The sequence below is a fragment of the Globicephala melas genome, chromosome 3, assembly GCF_963455315.2.
Source record: "Globicephala melas chromosome 3, mGloMel1.2, whole genome shotgun sequence".
NCBI classification, from domain to species: Eukaryota; Metazoa; Chordata; class Mammalia; order Artiodactyla; family Delphinidae; genus Globicephala; species Globicephala melas.
This window is the reverse complement of record NC_083316.1, coordinates 19,013,803-19,022,274: the sequence shown is the minus strand read 5'-3', so window position 1 is coordinate 19,022,274 and position 8,472 is coordinate 19,013,803. Positions and strand designations below refer to the sequence as shown.

The window sequence follows — 8,472 nt, the reverse complement described above, 5'->3', positions numbered from 1 at the left end:
TTTTTAAAATTATGGAAAAACACTAACAATCTGACACTATGTTCACAGTTAAGTTAAAAAAAAGATTGTTTTCTGAATTTTAACATTTCAAAAAGTAATTGAATCAAGAGTGTAATTTTTAACACATAATACATAAAATAAAATTCTGAAATTGTAGTTCTACGTGGTCATTAGATGATCCTTTTCAATTGTTGGCATATATCCCTTAGTCTAATTCGTTCATTTCTTCAATTCAACTGTCTTCTGACTTTAAGCAACAGTATATGAACTCATTGTTATTACCTAATTATAAGTATAGAAGATTTTGATTTTCTAGTTTGCACAGTGAAGAACCTACTTCATGTAAAAACAGATATTTTTTTAAAATTTTGTAAAAGGAAAGTCATGTTTCTCCAGAAATAGTTGTCAAATGTTTGTGTGAATAAACATCACTTGAGGAGTCTGTGTAAAAAGCATGTTCTGAGACCCACTCTGAAAAATCCTAAACCATTGTACCTGAGTTAAGGGCCGTAAGTCTGCATTTTTTAATGAGTACCTCAAGTGATTCTAATGTCAAACTCTGTATATCATGATGACTCATAATCAGAGAACTAAAATGATTTTTTAAACTTCTCCTGAAGCAACTTTATGCTAGTAATTAGAAATGTTAGCAATTCACCATCCTTACAGAGAATAAGGACAATTTTAGCTCTCATGGTTCATTCTCGCTTTCCAAACAAAATCTGATATGGAATCATAATTTGTCCATTACTTCATTGATTTGATCAGTCAGTCATTGTCACTCTGCAGCTATTCGTTTGGTACCTCGTATATTGAGACTGGAGATACAAAGAAGAAACTCCTTCATGAAGTTTGCAGTTTAGTGAGGAGAAACAGTAATGACATAAGTCAGTAAGACAGAGAAAGACAAATACTGGATGAGGTCACCTATCTGTGGACTTTTTCAAAAAAACAAACTCACTGAAGCAGAGATCATATCTGTGGTTGCCAGAGGTGGGGGATAGTAGATGGTAGAATTAGGTGACGCTGGTCAAAAAGTACAAACTTAAAAGATAAATTAGCTCTGGGGTCGTAATGTTCAACATTATGATTATAGTTAGTGATACTGTATTATTGTATATTTGAAAGTTGCTAAGAGAGTAGATCTTTAAAGTTCTCATCACACACACACACACACACACACCAAATTGTAACTGTGAGGTGATGGATGTTAACTAATCTTATTGTGGTAATCATTTTGCAATATAGTCACATATGAAATCATTATGTTATATACCTTATACATATATAATGTTGTATGTCCATTATATCTCAAAAGAACTGGGGAAAAACTCTAAAAAATCCAACTGTAGTATGTACCATGAAGTGGGAATCAATCAGGTTTGTCAGGAAAGCAGAATCATTATGAGTGTTCTGGGATATGTTAATTTTCTATTGCTGTGTAACAAATTACCATAGAATTATCAGCTTATAACAACACAGATTCCTTATCACACAGTTTCTGTGAGTTAAGAATCTAGATATAGCTTAGCTAGTTTTTCTGTTCAGGGTCTCACAAAGCTCTAGTCAAGGTGTCAGCCAGGCCGTCTTCCTTTCTGGAGCTTGTGTTTTCTTCCAAACCCCTGTGGTTGTTGGCAGAATTCAATCCCTTGCAACTGTAAAAATGAGGCCCTCAGCTCCTAGAGGCTGTCCACGGTTTGCTTCCAAGTTACTCCCTCCTTAGACAGTCTTGTCATAACATCTTGTCTCCTCAAGACAAGCGGGAGAGGATCTCTCTGCAATCAGCTAAGACAGAGCCCTATATAATGTAACATAACCAAAGGAGTGATAACCACATTGACTTCACCATATTCTATCGATTAGAAGCAACTCAAAGTTTCTCCTGAATTCCAGGCATTTTCTGCACTTCTTCCATTGTAAACCTATGTTCCTCTATAAAGTCAGAATAAGCCACTTCAACCAGTATGCTAACCTGCTTCTTTGCTTGTTGGTCAACTGGTCTGAGGATCCCAATATGTCCAAGTGGCACCTTCAACTAACCAGTTTAAGGAAAACGTTATTCTTCCATTAATCCTACCTCCATTGGGAAATAACATCTATAAAACAGCAGCCAACATTGCAAGATAGGAAACAAACCTTTTGCTGATGGATTGATAGGGGTAATAGTAAGAAGGTTTGCTTACTTAACACAATATGATCCATAAGGAGGCGATATACCCACTAAGCAAATTGCCACATTTGACAATTTACAGTGAAAGAAAATAACTAGATAAGATTATTGAGACCTCCATTGTCCATAATTACCTGAATTTAGTCAGAGATAAAGAACCATGATGAGAATTATGAAAGTCATGGATATTACAGGAGTGAGGGGCTGAGAAGTAAAGATCGGTTGAATGAGTAGACACAAAGATAGACTAACAACACTTCATGAAGCATAACACAGATGAGCAAATTGGAGCTTTTGTGGGGGAAGCTGAGAACCCAAGCATGTCCCTGCCAGCTCCTGGAGAAGTCTATGGAGGCTCTTGCTACAACCAAATTTCTGGGGCCACTATCACTCATGAAAGATCAGCACTCAAGATGCAGAGTCCTGGGCTAAGCAGTGGTGAGTGAGATTCAGCTGAAGCCCAATTGGCAATTCTCTGTTCATTACCATATCTGACCTCAAAGACTTACAGAGTAATAGTGGCCACTTCATTTCCATCATTTAAATTATATGCAAGGTCCTCTTTGGGCTAACTCTGTATACAGTGACAGAGACTCTGGGAAACATACTTCCCAGCTTCACCAAATTAGCAATGGTTAGGGGTTCTGGATTTAGTAAATAAAAGTACAGGAAACTTTGTTAAATTTTAATTCTTGATAAACAATTCTTTTTTTTTTTAGTATAACTATTGCACGGGACTGATACCATACTCTATTCTACTCCACACTGCTACTCTGACTAGTATTTTTAGTATTAAGTATTTTATTTAGTATTATTGAACCATGCAGTATTTGACACAAACTATACTAAAAGAAGTATCTGTTGTTTATTTGAAATGAAAATTTAGCTGGATTCCCTGTATTTTGTCTGACAATTCTAACAACAGCACAATTTAAAACAAATTACCTGGAAGAGAATGGGAGCTGTAGCTGCAGGGGTAGACAGGTTGAGGTCAGACTATAAAAAAATCTCAAAATCCATATCGCTGCTAGCATTCAAGATTTTTTCATTTATGTGTTCTCATTTGAGAACACCTTCATAATAGCTTCATAATTTTTGATTAAATAATTAGAAGATATTTAGAAATAATGAAATAGATGATAAAGAATTTAGTTGTTTACATTAAGGCCTTATGATAAATTATTTCCTTTATATTAGATTGGCTATAAATATTTATTACCACTTACAACAAGCATTCACAGGGATCCTTTAATATGTTGATATCATAAGTCCTATATCTACCACAGAAACACAATTTCAAAAATTAGTACCAGTGTTTGCATTGAGGAGTTATATACTCAATAAAGATTTGTACAAAATAAGTAGGTAACATTTTTATTTAATTAGCTCTTAACAGGATATATATATACTATATATGTATTATAAAAACTATAATAATTAAAATTTTTAAAATCCGTATGTCCAAAAGAAACCACAACAAATTGTTGGTAATGTTTCCCTTCATAATTGAGAATGCACTGAATAATCTATACTAATTCTATATTTTAATTCTTAGATTACAAGAATATTATATGGTGGTTGTGGGATGAATTGTGAGATTGGTATTGACATATATACACTAATATGTATAAAATAGATAACTAATAAGAACCTGCTGTATAAAAAATAAATAAAATAAAATTCAAAGAAAAGCATATTATAATAGGTCTAAGACATTTTAAATAATTGTCCAACTCCTGAAAGTGTAATGATTACTCCTTATTGTCTTCCATTTTTTATATCTAATATTTGCCCCAAAAGAACATGATTTATCACATTATTTTAAGAGTTTAATAAGAGTTTAAGAGTTTAATTTTAAGAGTTTAATAGCAATATAATATCTGCTCTTCATATAGTAGAAATATATTAGTTCAAAATATATAGATTTTATGTAATTATAAATCATAGTTAAGTTTTGTTTTATATGAAAAATTATGAAATAGCATAGAATAAAGCATTCTTATGCTTTTTATTTTTATGGCATCTTACTAAAGAATATAGGCTATATGCAATGAAATTTCTTTAAAATAATAGATTTTGTAACCTGTCTGTCTATAGTTCTACCACACTCAAGAATATAATTGCAGAAAATAAATTTGCATACTAGAACCACTTGCGGCAGTCTCTTAATCTGTGTGGCTGGTGCCTTACAATTTAGTCATAGTCAGAAATAACTTTCTTCAACCTTCTTACCCCTGAAAGCATTCCACTGATATCCTTTTGTTCTGTTGAAACAGGATTGGCAATGTATGCATTATTTGAAACAGCTCAAACCTGCCCTCATAGAAGAAGTTGTAGATGCCCTTTGAATATTTGGCCCTAGATGTCCATCACGGTAGGCAATTAATTTGGTACATTGTTACTATATTCAATTCTTGGTCTTTCTGCCAATACTGCCAGACAAATATTCTAATTAATGCCAGTCAAAATGGTGATTTTGTGGTATGAACATTTTGAGGACTAAAACACATTTAAATACAAATTTATACTACATCCGTTTCAAAAATATCTAGCAGATGGCAATTTGAATTGAATAGCCATTTGACCTGGACTTGGGCCTCATGCCCAAGATTCAAAATTTTTCAAAATTTATGAGCAATATAGACAAATTTAGTCCTTTTTAAGATTTTTTTTATCACGCCATATAATTCCAGGTTATATTAATGTTATGTTGAAGGAATTTGGTTTGAAAACTTATCTTTCCTTTTATAAATGATATTAGATTGTTTATTGAAACTTTGTTTCTATGTAAGGATCATTGAAACTAACTAATAGGCACTTGAAATATTAATGCTACATCCAGTGAAATTTAACAGAAGAGAATATCTGAACTTATATGAGTTTATATACCTGGAAGCATAGAAGTACTGACCCTGTTTATTTTTTTTAGTACCAGTTGTTTATTTCAGTTATCTTCTCATCTCTATAATGTTCACAATAATAGTCTGTAGGTCTCCAATATTATATGACTGCTTCTAATTTCACAGAGGGATGTGGCTTCATGGGCTAAATCAATTTGTAATGTATAGCCTTCTGGTAAGGGCTATGAATTTTGATGCTAATTGCTAGATATAATTTCAGGGTACTTTTTATCAAGAATCATCTTAGGCAGAGAGACTAAAGTCCAAACTGAAACCACATTTGTAGAGTTTTAGTAGAAACAGTGTCATAGGCAAAAGAAAATGTTATCCAAATGAGAAAATAATTGCAAAGCTGGTGTTTTGAGAAGAAGAGAGACAGAGAGAGAGGATTTTAAACAAATTTAAAAGGTACTTAAAGAGATGGCCCAGGGTGAAGGGAACCTATGTTCTAATCCTACTTCTTTGACCTGTGAACTTGGGGCCTGTAGTAGACAGAATAATGGCCTCCCTCAAGAGGTTCAGATGCTAATCCCAGAGAAAGACTTGATAGACCATTGCTGGCTTTGAAGTGGAAAGGGGTCTGTACTTCCAGTTTCTGGCCTGACATGCAAAGAGCGTGGAAGTTCTCACTCCCTCCTCAAAATAAAGAAAAAGCTGAAGAAACTGAATATCAACTTTTCTTAGATCTATAAGAAAAGTAAGGTCAAGGATAAATCACTGCCCTGAAAGCTGGAGAGATGGATACCAAAAATCACAGCTTTCCAACACCACAGTCAAGAGCAAAAACCCAAGTTGGAGCCAGAACCTATGGGAACACTTCAAATGTTATTGACAAATTGCCAAAGGTGCAATGTAAACTAGCTTGAAATCAAAACACCAGGGGCCAAGTTTGGGGGAACACAGCTCACATTTATGAGTTTTACCTCCAGGATCCTTACCAGCTTCTCACACTGAAGATCAGAGAAAGATCCCCTTAGGCTTCTTGTAGTTGGGAGAGGAAAAGTAACCATTTTGAAATACTCCCGAACATTCTGTTCCCTTTATAAAGAACTACACTCAAAAGAAATGGGCTTCCCGGGGGGCGCAGTGGTTGGGAGTCCGCCTGCCAATGCAGGGGACGCGGGTTCGTGCCCCGGTCTGGGAGGATCCCAAGTGCCGCGAAGCGGCTGGGTCCGTGAGCCATGGCCGCTGAGCCTGCGTGTCCGGAGCCTGCGCTCTGCAATGGGAGAGGCCACAACAGTGAGAGGCCCGCGTACCGCAAAAAAAAAAGGAACTATTTTACCAGAGCTTACCAACTTTGGGAAAGGGAAGTTAACCCTTACTAGCCTTCTCACCTACAGAGGGAAAAAAAGTGCTGAGAAGCACTGTTGAAGTCACAGCCTCAGAGCTCATGCTCACTAAAAAACTGAGACCTAATCATAGGATTACAGGATGCTCCCCCAACCCCACACCTTACCCCACAGAGACCAGGCTCCTGTATAATAAGGGACTACAGCTAAAAGGACTGCAAAGCTCAGACCCTTTTTAAGAAGACAAGCAGGAGACAAAATGAAAGACACTAGGGTAAACATTAGCCTCTAATGCATACAGCTATAGCAAACATTAACACAGTTTAACCTCTTGCCACATAAACTTAAAACCTCCCACTAAAGGCCTGTTTACTTCAGTAACTTTTTACCCAATACATCATGTGTGCTTTCAAAAAGATATAAGCCATGCTAAAAGCAAACAACTACACAAATGAATGAAAAACCAAAAACAAACAAATAGAAAAAACCAGTTCAATAGACAAAGTGAGCATCAGAACCCAGACTGAGGTATAGCAGAGATTTTAGAATTATCAGACTGGGGATTCAAAGTAGTTATGTTTAGTATGCTGAACTAACAGAAAAGTGGAAAACATGGAAGAACTGATGGGTAACGTAAGAAGAGAAATGAAAACACTAAGAAAAAAGTTTTAAATGCTGGAAGTCAGAAACTTTATAACAGAAATGAAGGGTGCCCTTTGGACTCATCAATAGATTGGAAATTGCTGAGGAAAGAGTCAGTGAGCTAAAAGACATGTCAAAAGAAACTTCGCAAACTGAAAAGCAAGAGAAAAATGAAAAAAATCAAAAAGTACATCCAAGAACTATGATAAATATGATAAATATATAAACAATGTAATACATGTAATCCAGAAGAAGAGAGAAAGGGATGGAAAAATATTTGAGACGCTGAGGCGTCTGAGGAAGGGAGGGTGGCGGCAGCGGTGCTGGTGACTGAGCGGAGCCCAGTGACAGGATGTTGGTGTTGGTATTAGGAGACCTGCACATCCCACACTGGAGCAACAGTTTGCCAGCTAAATTCAAAAAACTGCTGGTGCCAGGAATGATTCAGCACACTCTCTGCACTGGAAACCTTTGTACCGAAGAGAGTTATGACTATCTCCAGACTCTGGCTGGCGATGTTCATATTGTGAGAGGAGACTTCAATGAGAATCTGAATTATCAAGAACAGAAAGTTGTTAACTGTTGGGCAGTTCAAAATTGGTTTGATCCATGGACATCAAGTTATTCCATGGGGAGATATGGCCAGCTTAGCTCTGTTGCAGAGGCAGTTTGATGTGGATATTCTTATTTCAGGACACACAGAAATATTTGAACATTTGAGCATGAAAATAAAGTCTACATTAATCCAGGTTCTGCCACAGGAGCATATAATGCCTTGGAAACAAACATTATTCCTTCATTTGTGTTGATGGATATCCAGGCTTCTACACTTGTCACTTGTGTGTATCAGCTAATTAGAGACGTCCTGAAAGTAGAACGAATCGAATACAAAAAATCATAAAGCGAGGCGTGTCCTGATGATTTTTCTGTTGGGTTTTTTTTTGTTTTTCATTTCCCTGTTCAACTCAAGTAATTAATCGTTTAAGAGCCACAAAATTGTATCACTTTTATAATATTTTGCAGTAAAACATAATCTCGTTTTCTGTTAATACAATGTTCTAAGCTTCTTGTAAACTATAAGATTATATTTAGTTTAAGTATATGATTTCTATGAAAAAATGTCCACCACACAGTAAATGGTCACATGTTAAGAAAAATTTATCCTTGTAAATATCTTCATGGTTGATATTTGGAACTTTATTACCAAAGTAGTGCATGAGGGGAAAGAAACTAGATTTTCTTGTAGACATTCTTCTCTTCTCCAGTAATAAACAGTTACCTTTCATTTAAAAAAAAAAATTGAGCTGAGGAATTTCCAAAATTAATGAGAGACCAGAAACCACAGATTAGGGAAGCTCAGAGAAAACTGAGCAGAATAAATAACAACAAATCTATACCAAGGCATGTCATATTCAAACTGCAAATAAAACAAAGACAGGAGAAAATCTTGAAATAAGCCAGAGGGGGAAAA

The 8,472-nt window shown here is 35.5% G+C and overlaps 1 pseudogene; it reads left to right on the top strand.

The window, feature by feature from the left end:
- Nucleotides 1–7,317: 7,317 nt before the first annotated feature.
- Nucleotides 7,318–7,902, top strand: LOC115853151 (vacuolar protein sorting-associated protein 29 pseudogene; annotated as a pseudogene).
- Nucleotides 7,903–8,472: the final 570 nt, after the last annotated feature.